Genomic DNA, 13,043 nt, shown 5'->3' with positions numbered 1-13,043 from the left:
AGCCCTATTAAAAATGAGCAAAGGACCTGAATAGATATTTCTCAAGAGAAGATGTGAGAATAGCCAACAGCTACATGAGAAAAAAAATGTTTCATGGAATGCATTACCAGCAACTGCCAATTAAAAGCGCTGGGAGGCAGCGCCTCCCACCTGTTAGAACGGCCATTATTAACCAGGTGAAAGATGATGAGGGTTGATGAGGCTGCAGTGAGCAGGGCAGGGCGTTTGTTGCTGCTGGTTTTAGTGTAGTCGTCTTGGAAATCGGTATGGCAATTCTTCAAACTAAAATTGGAACTCTCATCGGATCCAGCAACCTCACTCACTCCATCCATTGTGTGTGTGTGTGTGTGTGTGTGTGTGTGTGTGTGTGGAGAGATTTCTGCACCCCCACATTCATTATTGGCCTAAGAGTTATTTGTAATAGCCATGATACAGAAACAAAAGCTAAGCACCCATCAGCAGATGAATTAACCTTTAATGTGCTATCCATACATAATGAAATACTATTCAGCCTTTAGAAAAGATAGAAACAAACATGGCCGGTTTGTGGGAATGCTGTGCTAAATGTGATAAGCTGGCCCAAATTGATAGGAGTTCCTGGTGGTGACAGGATGTTTGGGTGACATCCGACTATGGAAGGTACAGCGCTTGTGAAAAGGGCACAAAGTTTAGTGGAACAAAAGGAGCAAGCTGGGCTGGAAACATAGCTCAGTAGGTATAGCATTTGCAAGCAAGTCCAAGGCCTTGGGTTCAATCCTCAGCACCAAATAAAACTGTGTGCCTGCAACCCTGGCACTCAGGAGGGAGAGGCAGGAGACCCTGAAGTTCAAGGTTATTCAAGCTACATAGTGAGTTCGAGGCCAGACTGGGTTACATGAAATCCTGTCTCAAAAACAGATAAATAAATATGCAAATAAATAAAGAAACAAACCAGAGCTAGTGAGATACACAGGAAATAAAACTGCTTGCTGCTGAGCCTGCTTGTCAGAAGTCCATCCCCAAATCCCACAGAGTAGAGGGAGAGAAAGATTCACACACATCATACTCCACCTTCCACATGTGCACCATGGTGCATGTGTGTTCCGTCCACAAAAAAAAAAACTTGTAATAAAATATTTTAAAAGTGGAATATGTTCTGGAAATCTACATTGATCTTCTGCATAGCAAGCTCACGATGATACTAATATATATTATGCAAATATACGTATAATATATATATATTAATGGGTAGATTTTAAATGTTCTCACCACAAAGTAGCAATATATATATGGAAAAATAGTGAAAGGATGCTAATGAGAATGGCTTGTACCTTGCACAACATATTCCTGTATCCGGTTATCATGTTCTGCATGGCAATGATGCTAAGTATCATGCCTAGTATGCCCAAGCTCTAAATCGACCTGCAGCATGGCCTAAACCCAGTGTGGTGGCTTGAGCCTGTAATCTTAGAACTTTGGAACTAGAAGCTTGAAGATCCAGAGTTCAAGACCTGCCTCTGCTACCTGAGACTCTTTCAAAATCAAGCAGGGGCCAAAGATAACTCAGTAGTTAAGGGCGCTAATAGTGTGGGTTCAAATCCCAGCACCCACATGGGGACTCACAACCCTCTGTAACTCCAGTTCTAGGGGATCTGGTGCCCTCTTCTGGCCTCTAAGAGTACCAGGCATGTGGTACACAGACATATGAACAGGGAAAACACCCATACACATGGACTAAAAATTAAAAAAAAACGAGCTAATAATAAATAATTATAAAACAAAATAATAAAGACAATGAAAACAGATAGTCTTTCTCCTGGGACTGTGCCGATTCTGTCATTGGGGTAAATGTTGTTCTAAGAAAGTTTTTACCAATTGGGCCTTCTAAAGACTTTACATGTTTGGAGGATGGTTGGTATTCGGACAGAGATCAGTCTGCATCTACTCCTGAGCCATCCACTCACTTCTTACCCAGTTACTTAGGTTTTTTTTATCCATTTAAATGCTGTGTATGAGCATTTGCCTGCCAAACCACATCTGACAACTTCATTAAAACAAACATTCACCGTCTGCTTATGCATGGGTCACCTTTGGTCCTGACAGCCCCCTCGGAGGGAAGAGGACAGGTAATGATCTGACTTTTCTCACCAAGCAAAGGTCCAGATAATCCTGCAAGGGCACACGGTGCCACATCACTTTCGAGCCCTGGATCTGAGTGCTGTGAACACTGCTGGTTCCAGTGACCTCTGTACAGAGTCCCCTTCTCTAAGGAGCAGGCGGGTGAGTGCTCTGGTCTGTAAGGTGCCCCTGACCTCCAGGACCTCACAAACTGGAGACCTTAGTATCAGAGAAGCAGTCATGTCTGCTGCTCCCAGACTTCCCTTCACAAGGGAGAAGGCTATGCTCTTTGAACACTTTGAAGCCCTGGGTGGCACCGGGAGAGGGGGTGTGATGATGCGGTGGATGGGAGCTCTCTGAAGTGGTGCTTCAGCGTTCCCATGCCAACCGAGGGAAAGCAGAGCAAAAAACGGAAAACAAAAATCAAACACAAAACCTCAGCATGGTCAGTATCTGGGGGAGGGGGGGAGAAAAAGAAAAAGAAAAGCCTGTCTACCATTGGGAACATGTGTGGCCATACGTTAGGTCAAAGAGAAACAATGGAGAGTAAAAGACACATGGTGGCCCGAATGGGAGGGTCTAGGATTAGCAATCAATGAAATGCTGAGTAAAAGAAGGCTGCTTGGAGTTAGAAACAATCGGGTCCAGGATTGGGTCCTCTTATTTGAAATCATGCATCAAAGATCACATTGTCCCAGATACTCGGGAAACCATACTGGCCTGCAAGAAAATTCTTCTCTCCCCCATGATCCTGCCCCACCAGGACTAAGCAGCACAACCCAGCAGGAATCTCTCTCCACCGACACACTTAAGATTAAAATGAATTTGTTTTCAGCTTCTTTTCAGACCCCTAGAGTATCCACATGGTTCTGTTTTTCATTGGTTGCCTGCTGGAGCATTGTTCCATGAGAACACCCAGAAGTCTGGCTTGCCCTCCTATCCGGAGGGACAGGAGATGCTAACTTCTGGAACACTCACCACCAGCACAGAACAGCAGATCTTTAAGAGTCAGAGTAGGGACCCTCCAGAGGGAGCCCTTAAGTTGAGGAGGGGGTGGAGATGGGAGAGGTATGGGATGGATGGGGTTTGGGTGGGTGGGAAGCTCAGAATCCCTGGAAGCTCCTTGTAAATAGATCACAGCAGAGCAGCGGGTCATTGCATCCACAGAACACACCTCCTTCCTTCTTTCCCAAACCCTTCTCTTGCCTGGCTCATCAGCAAGTCTCTCTGTGCCAACTTCAAAATGTATCCGGAACCCATTGCTGCTTGCAGCCTCTGCCATTGTTTCTTTTACCTCTGCCTTAACCTCCCAGCGTGTCTTCTACTTCTGACCTGGCTATGCAACCTCTAAAGGCTCATGTGACTTTCCAAATGACTGAAGACTAGGGATGAGTCCTCCCTGTCCTTAAACCCCCAGGTTGGAGATGCAGCTCAGTGGGGAGAGTGTTTGACTTCCTTGCATGAATCCCTGAGTTCCACCCCAGAACCACACAAGCATAATAGCACACGCCTGTAGATCCAACACTCAGGGAGATGGAGGTGGGAGGTCAGGAGTTCATGACCACCTTTAGCTATACAGCTAGTCTGAGGTCAGCCTGGGACACATGAGACTCTGTTTCAATCTATGCAGGCATCTGTCAATCAATGCAAACTTCCTTAGTCTATTAGGTTCTTTGGGAACCTGACTCTGTCATCTTACCTCTTGTCTCACCATTGTGAAGCTAGATCCCAGCCTTCCAGATCTTTCTCTAATTCCCTAAAGATGCCAAAGTGCATCTGCCTCAGGACTGGCCTGTTGGCTTTGCCCTCTGTCTGCAGTGTTCACTGGACTGGTGTGTTGGTTGTGCCCTCTGTCTGCAGTGTTCACAGGACTGGTGTGCTGGCCGTGCCCTCTGTCTGCAGTGTTCACAGGACTGGTGTGTTGGCTGTGCATCTGTCTGCAATGCTCACAGGACTGGTGTGTTGGTTGTGCCCTCTGTCTGCAATGCTCACAGGACTGGCGTGTTGGCTGTGCATCTGTCTGCAATGCTCACAGGACTGGTGTGTTGGCTGTGCCCTCTGTCTGCAGTGTTCACAGGACTGGCGTGTTGGCTGTGCCCTCTGTCTGCAGTGTTCACAGGACTGGCGTGTTAGCTGTGCCCTCTGTCTGCAGTGTTCACAGGACTGGCATGTTGGCCGTGCCCTCTGTCTGCAATGCTCACAGGTCTCCCCTGGAGTCACCCCTCTAACCACAGCTCAGGGACTTCCTCACAGAGACGTTCTCAGAATGTCTCCCTGAACAACTCCCTAATTGTTCTACCCTCGCTTCTAATTTCCAGAAAAGGGCTTTTCACAGTACCTACTTTGCCTGTTACTTACTGTAGGATCTGTGTCTAGTGAACCCCTCCATGGAAGGTCTGTGGAAACAACAGCCTTTACTTCTTGCTTATCCCTTCCCCAAGGCCAAGTCCAGGCCTAGCACAGACTCAGCAAAACATCAGTTAGATGACTAAATAACTGAGTAAATGAATGAAGTTCTCTCTCTCTCTCTCTCTCTCTCTCTCTCTCTGTGTGTGTGTGTGTGTGTGTGTGTGTGTGTGTGCGTGTGTGTGTGTGCAGGTGCATGGGTGTGTTCATATATTCATGCATGTAGACCCCAGAGGTCAACTCTGGGTTCCCAAACCTACCTTTTTGTTGAGACACGGTCTCTCACTAGTCTATTATATATCAGCTAATAACAACCATGCATGACCACATTGGGCTTTATTTCTGTGTATTCTGGGGATAGAACTCAGGTCTTTGTGCTTGCATTATAGGCACCACACAAACTGAGCTGTTCAAAACCAAATGAACAAATTACTACTGTGGATTCTTTCTTTGTGCTTGGCATTGAGTCCAAAACTGTAGCTTCAGAAATGAACAAGGTGGGGTGACTGCCCTGAAGCTATTCACAGTCCAGTGATAGAAACCAACATAGGAATCTCAGGAGAGACTGTGGCACCTGCCTGCAGAACTGTAATGGTGGCCAGCCTTGAGCATGCACTCTGTGTCCAGCACCATGCGACCCTGAGAGTCCACTGTGACCTCAGAACCATGGGACACTGAGAGTCCACTGTGATCTCAACACAATGGCACCCTGAGAGTCCACTGTGACCTCAACACAATGGCACCCTGAGAGTCCACTGTGACCTCAACACAATGGCACCCTGAGAGTCCACTGTGACCTCATAACTGTGGGACCCTGAGAGTCCACAGTGAGCTCAGCACCATGGGACCCTGAGAGCTCACTGTAACCTCAGAACCATAGGACACCGAGAGTCCACTGTGACCTCAACACAATGGGACCCTGAGAATCCACTGTGACCTCAGCAGCACGGGACCCTGAGAGCCCACGGTGAGCTCAGCACTGTGTGACCTTGAGAGCTCACTGTGAGCTCCAGACACTCAACCTTGAGGGCTCACTGTGCATTCAGCCCTGTGCAAACTATTTTTCATACAATATTTGCACAAAACACTTTTTGTAAAATGTTCATAGTATTTGTGTTTTTGTCTAAAATTGCCAGTGACTCTACTAGTTGTAGGAACACATTTAAAGGACAGGAGGAGTTGGTGACTTGAGACATGGCTCAGCACTTAAAAACAAATGTAGTTCTAATTCCTCCCAGACTCACTTACCTACCTACCCAAATTCATGTCCCTTTTTTGTTTCTTAAATTCATCAAGTGAGTTTGTACTGCCAATATACTCTTGAGTGCATGGCTATGCACTCAAAGTTTCGATCTAGCAGGTGTCCAACTCTTACAGATAAGTGACTCTGCCTCCCAGCAGCTGTAGGTCACAAATAGCTCCTCAGTTAGAGGTGACTAGATAGGTCGTGGGCCCTAGAAGAGAATCTACCACTATTATTCTGTTAAATGGGCACAGTGTTAAACTGACTCCTAAGGATTTATCATGACACTACACGGCTTCGCGAATCTCCCAACCCTCATTGGAGAATCTTCCTTTAGCAGTATATGGAATGGAGATTAACACAGAGACTTGTAACCAGTCAAGCTGGAGAAAACAAAAGACCATTGAATTCAGAGCCCTAAACGGGTCATTATATTTCTTCCCTCCTCCCAAGGCTCAGGGATCATAGCAGACGGTGAGGTGCTATGGTTTGAAAATAATGGCCCCTGTAAGCCATGGCACTATTAGAAAAAGTGGCTTTGTTGGAGGAAGTACATCACTAGGGGGTAGACTTTGAGGTCTCAGACACCCAAACCATGATAAATGGCTCAGTCTCTCCCTGATGCCTGAGGATCCAGATGTAGAACTCCCATCTACATCTCCAGCACCAGGTCTGTCTACATGTCTCCATACTTCCCATCATGATGATAATGGACTACACCTCTGAACTGTAAGCCACCCCTAACTAAATGTTTTCCTTTATAAAAGCTGCCATGGTCATAATGTCTCTTCAGAGCAATAGAAATCCTAACTAAGACAGGATGGAAAGATAAGCCAGGGGTGGCTGTAGGATGGCAAGGACAATGTTTTCTCAACACAGCCTGACAGTTGCACATATGAACTCCCAGCAGCTGTGACAATATGTACAAGACCTGTGCCAACCCAAGCCAAACCAAATCCCAGCTTGAAAGGGGAGGTAGGCACAAAGTCACACCTTGGTTTTTGAGGCAGGGTCTCTCACAGGCCTGGGACTTGCTGAATACGCTAGGGCTGGCCATCTGGTGTGTTTCAGAGTTCCACTGATGCCCACCTCCCCAGCACTGCTGGTATAGTATACAATGCCACGCCTGGAGTTGTGGGTTTTAAAGGCAGATTCTAAGGATCAAACTCAGGTCCTCACACTTAGCCCAGCTCTTTATAAGTGATTTCGCACTCAGGCCTTTTGAACTTCCATTCCTGTTATTTCCTCTCCTATCAGCCTCCCGTTCTCAGTCACTTCCCATGCAAAACAGAGTGGGACTAGATAGATGAGTATTGCATTGCTAACCCATCTATCTGACCAGGGAGGGGGTGGAGAGATGCTTCCCAGTTCCCATGGCCTATTATCTTTGTAGTGTTGAAGGCTAATATGTGTTGGGGAACTTGAATGGGTTAGGCTGGATGCAAGAGATGCCAGGATAGATTAATAAAACCTCCAGCTCTGAGGCTTTCCTCTCCACTAGCCTGATTGAACCAAAAACATCTCTTTCCTTTCCTATTTTAAAATCTTCATTCTGAGATATTTTTTTTTCTAGTTCGCCGGTCTCTTGTTTCTTTCAGCCAGTCAGTCTTTGGCTCACACCCTGCTGAGAAGTTGAAGGACACAGAAAGGAACTTGCTGGCCCCACAAGTTTCCAGTTCTCTCTGCGAGTGCCCTGAACAGTGTGCCCCCACCCACGACAGAACTCTACCAGACAAAGGCAAATTATTTATCAATTCAAAAGTTGCCAGATCCGAGATTTCTCTGCAATTCGCTGAGGCTTGAGATTAGAGCAGAAATTTTAAAAAAAGATGATTGGCTTCCAGTCAGAGATGACACAGGGGGTCAGCCACTACACTACAGGGCTCATCAAGAACTACAGAAAAATTGTTTTCATGTGAACCCATGTGTATGGACGTAGGTGAGAAGGAATGCCCAGAGGTGGGGTGGATGAGAAGACAGGAGTTTTCAAGTTCTGCTGCAAGAGATTTGGGCAGACTAGGCAGACAGAGGCTTGCCCCGACACAAACCACAGCCATGGTAGGCCTCAGAATCTTCCCAGTTCTGCTTCATAAACAAAACTGAGGGCTGGGGAGATGGCTTTGTGGTTAAGAGATCATACAACTCCTGCAGAAGCCTCAAGCTCTATTCCCAGCACCTAAGAAACCAAGTGGCTTACAACCTACAATCAATTGTAATTCCAGCCCTAGGGTGTCCAGTGTCCTCTGCTGGCTTCCTCAATCACCTGCATTCATGTGCACACACCTGCTTCCAGATGCATGTGTGCACATAATTTACAAACTACAATATATCTTCTAAAAATGCAGATCATGGTTAACTGAACCGCTTTACTGGAGGAGGACCCTGAAGTCAAATGCGAGAGTTAGGAGTAGTGCTAACAATAACGAATGACAGCAAGCATCCACCGTTAGGCTACCTTTGCCTTCAACGTCATTCCACACAACGAGAATACAGGTGGAAGTTTATTATCAAACTGAAATCCCCTCTCAAGAAGCGGTAAGAAGCTGGGGTTATAATTCAGCTTCTAGTGTTCTTGACTGGAACGCCTTAGGCATTAGGTATCCCCAGCACAGCACAAAACTGCCCATGGTACTGCACATAGACAATCCCAACACTGGACAATATTTACTACAATGAGATTTCTAGGCTAGCAAGTGGCAGAATAAGAGTTTGGATTCAGGGTTATCAGACACCACTACTTCAAATCCTTGCAGCGGAATTCAAAATCAGCTGAAAGAACTCTGGGAGTCATGATGGAGTGATGGGTGAATTCAAGGAAGAAACCAAGAAACCCATAGCTCAGACTCCAGGAAGCAACAGCTGTCCATGAGATCTCATGTTCTGAGCTGGCACAGCACTCTGGGATAATCGGAAGGATCCAGCACTTACTAAAGTGTCAAGAGCCAAAGGGACTCTTCCTGAAGAAGGAGATTATATAGGGTGAGACATCACACATGTCATAAACTCATCCGAGACATGACTGGAGCAGAAGTGGGGGCAGACTGATGCAAAGTATAGGGTTTCTGCCTGCTCCCATGGTTCCTTTCCAGCCTCCTGACAGGCTGGGGCATTGCCATGGAGATACACCCTGACCCTGAACTCAGTGGCCACAGAGGTATCACTTTACTGAGCGACGTGCAGGTCTCAGTTTTGCTGGGATTCTCTGAACTTGGACAGCACTGAGCTGGCCACAGCCTTAGGTGATGACACAGGGAACAAATGTCTACTTGTGGAGAAATTTTGAACACCTCCAAATGCGTCTCTGCTGGTCAAAGCTCAGGACAATAGTGAAAGCAACATGTTACCTGACATGCTTCACGAATACATAAATACATAAATACTGACTTGAGTTTGCAGTTCACTTTTCATATTTCAGAGATAATATGTTTCTATCTCTGGTCAGAAATACTTTTTAGATAACACTCTTCATCTCAGGATTTTCTGTTGCTGTGATGAATCACCATGACCAAAAGCAACTTGAGTTTGTCTCAGTTGACACTTCCAGATAAGAGTCTAACAGTGAGGAAAGTCAGGGCAGGAACCTGGAGACAGGAACTGAAGCAGAAGCCATGGAAGAGTGCTCTTTGTTAGGGCTTGCTTGCTCCTTCTGGCTTGCTCAGGCATGGCACTACCCACAATGGGCTGAACCCTCCCATGTCATGTCAATCAAGAAAATGAAAATCAATCAAGAAAATACCCTATAGACTTGCTCTCAGGTCAGTCCCATGCAGACATCTTTGTGGGTTAAGATTCCTTATTCTCAGATGACCCTACCTTGTGGCAAGTTGACATAAAACTAGCCTGCACCGCTTTCAAAAGATTGTATGGGGCTAGTGAAATGGGTTGGTCTTGGTTACATGCTTGTGTTGCAAGAGTGGCTTTGCAAGGATTTGAGTTCACTGCCAGAGCCCGTGTCAGAAACCTATACACAGCTGTGTGTGCTTGTAATTCTAGCTTGACAGAAGCGCAGACAGGAGGATCCCAGGGGCTCATTGGCCAAGCCGAATCAGCAAGTTCCAAAGAGAGATCCAGTCTCTAAAGCCAAGGTGGACAGATCCTAAGGTTGTCTTCTATCCTACACATACACACGCACATAGGTGCACCCACACACATATAAAACACACACTTGCACATATACATATGTAGCTACATATACAAGCATATATTTATGTAATACAAACACATGTACATGCATACACATACATATACATACACATATGCACAAATATACACATACACACACATGCACACAGATACTTGCAGACTGTAGGACTTCCACACACTCTTTGCATCCCTAGTGGACAGCACCATCCTGCTTCTATCCTGGGAGTTCACATAAGTGTAAAAACCTTAGCATCAAACTGCTGTGAGTTCAAATCCTTCCTCAATACTTACTTGCTATACATCTTTTGGCAAGTGCCAACAACATATATGTGCCTCAGTTTCTTCATTTGCAACATTTGCTCTTCTATTGCAAAGTCTACATTAGACAACCTGTAATGAACACTCCATATCACATTACATGCAAAGGTGTTGTCTTTGTATTTACAAAGGCATTTCAAGGTAGCCACTGTGGCTATTCCCATCATAGAGAATCTGAAGTAAGCTAAGCTGATTTCCACATTTAGTAAATGGTAGACTGAAGCTATTAAATCAGATCTCACTATAGAGGCAATATCCCAAATGACCATGTGTATCAGTCAGAATAGGTCAGCTTAATTAGACTACAGCTTCGGTTTCATCTCTGTTGCTGTGATAAAATGCACTGACTAAGAACACAGCGTATAGGGGAAGTGTTTATTTCATCTCCCACTCCCAGGTTAGAGTCCATCGTTGTGAGGAAGTCAAGACAGCCAGGCACATCCCACATTCATAGACAAATGCAGAGAGAAATGCACACTTACAACTCAGCTCACTTTCTCCACTAACATAGTCCAGGACCCAAACCTGAGGAATGGTGCCACCCACAGTAAGTTAGGTTTAACAGATTCAAGATGGTCCCATACACATGTGTCCACAGACCAACCAGATGTGGAAGATGCCTCACTGAGGCTCTTTTCCCAGATGATCCTAGCTGACAGTTAAAGACTAACTGTTCCAGCCACAGTATGAACAGCTCTGGGGTTGTGAGCTGACATAGTGTACTGCCTCTAGTGCCCAACACGATCTAGTGCCCAATGACCTCATTGACTCTGTGCTGAGTGAATGGTTTGCAATGACCAGAAGCACTTGCTAAATTCCAGTGCTCTCCATAGCATCAGCCCCTGAAGACAGTCATCTTCAGAGTCAGCATTTCTCAGAGTCTCCGGCCACAGTTCTCAAACTTCTGTGCGTGGAAGAGACAAAGAGAATATCTGCAAATGCTTCTGGTTAGAACCTATACTTGTGAGTCAGGATTCCTGGCCTAGAGTCTAGAGCTGAGTGTGATAACAAGCGTCCTAAATGACAGAGACACTCAAGTCTGCCAGTGAGACTCTGCGAGCCCATCTAGAGCAGTGCTTTTCAACCTTCCTATGCTGCAACCCTTTAATACAGTCCCTCTTGTTGTAGTGACCCCCAACCACAAAATAATTTCTGTTGCTACTTTGTAGCTGTGATTTTGCTGTTATGAATCATAACGTAAATATTTTTGGAGATAGAGGTTTGCTAAAGGAATCATGACCCACAGGTTGAGAACCACTGCTCTAGGGGGAAAAAACTCTTGAATCTATGCAAATCCTTATAGGTGGGTCAATTTGCAAGGTAGAAAGCAGTTTTCCACCATTCTGGGCCGGACCACACATCGCTGATTCACTTAATCCTACAACACTCCTGAAATCAATTCATTAGCATTGGATCAATCTCTGTCCATTTAATTGGTACTGGTTGCATTTTTCTAAGTGGCTAGGCTTGGCGATAGTGATAGTCTCTGTGATGGACTGCCTCACTTGTCGACGAGGCTTTCTCCTGAAGGCAGGACTTTGCATCAGGGTGTCAACAACCTGGAACCTAGGAAACTCCAATTTCCTAATTGAGACATGTGTTTATACCGTGGGCTCCTATGGGTGTCCAGAGGGAACTAGCTCCCTGTAAGTCAAAGATCACCCATGAAACCCACCCAAGAGTTGATAGAAGTCCCAGGGAATATGTGCCGCCTTGGGCAGAGCAGTCCTTAGATAAATAGCGAGTGGACACATTCCGTCTTAGCAATGTCTGCTTAGGGTCTCTGGGGATTTCACTATTGACTGAAGCAAGGTGCAGCCTCTGGGATGTGTATCACCTACTGAACTCTGGAGCTTAGCAGGGTGGTAAACATGTGCACAGTGCCTCCAAACACGAAAGTCAGCCCACCCAGCTGCCCACACTGGCTACCTTCCCTTCCTTGCTTTTGATCCAGTGCAGGGGTTCTCAACTGCACACGGATAATACCACCCAGACTCAGCCCAGCATCTGTATGCCAGTGCCTGGACATGTTCATCATCGTCATAATTCAGGGTCAGGAAATACTGCTGATGTTGAGGTAGAAGAAACAGATTCTGTTATCCCTACTGTAAGACGTAGGGTGACCCTTATAACACAGGTGACTCTGGTTGAAAGTGTCAGCAACGCAAGCTAGAGAAACCACAGTCTAGCGGATTGTGCAGGCCGTGTGCCAGGCACCATTCCCACCCGGAAAGACTGGCCAGAGTGTCCCTTGTTTCCAATCAACTTCAGACGGCTTGCCCTCTGTAGGAGGCAACGCTGTGATGATGCATTTTCCAAACCTCCCCCTTTCCTGGAGGTCAAAATAGACTTTCTAATGGGGACAGTGAAAACCTTGGAACCTGTCAAAACTTCTCTAAAGCACGAGTGCTGGTGACCTGTGGAACTGGAACCCACACCACAGCCATCCTTCCTGGCGAACTGTAGAGCTGGGACTTCTCCAAACACCACTTCCTCCTTCTCTTCCCTGGTCTTGGCTAGAAAGCCCTGAGATCAGTCCATCAAGGAGTCTCTTTTGGTTCCCACCTGGCACTTGGATGGACGGCACATTCTGAACTGTGGTGGTGGGGAGAGAGCAGTCAGCATGGCTTCCCTGTTAGTTTCCTAGCAACAGTCAGTCAGCATCGTGAGTCGAGCCAGCTTTGTGGAAATGAACGGGCAGCGCTCCAATGAACTGCAGGGCCACGGGCCTTGCTAAAGTGCCTTCCCTGGGGGAGATGTGAACAGCTACCACCTCTCCGCCTAAGATCCCCATGACAAACTAAGTACCATTCTACCAAAGTTCACCCTGGGAAAC

At 46.3% G+C, this 13,043-nt stretch overlaps 1 protein-coding gene across 6 annotated transcripts in view; it reads left to right on the top strand.

The window, feature by feature from the left end:
* Gria1 (glutamate ionotropic receptor AMPA type subunit 1) overlaps window positions 1-13,043 on the top strand; it is a 316,597-nt gene that overhangs the window by 26,699 nt on the left and 276,855 nt on the right. The gene's annotated exons all lie outside the window — the stretch shown is intronic.

The sequence above is a fragment of the Arvicola amphibius genome, chromosome 4 (assembly GCF_903992535.2).
Source record: "Arvicola amphibius chromosome 4, mArvAmp1.2, whole genome shotgun sequence".
In the NCBI taxonomy this organism is placed as follows: domain Eukaryota; kingdom Metazoa; phylum Chordata; class Mammalia; order Rodentia; family Cricetidae; genus Arvicola; species Arvicola amphibius.
The sequence above is the reverse complement of the archived record's forward strand: the minus strand, read 5'-3'. Positions and strand labels throughout refer to the sequence as shown.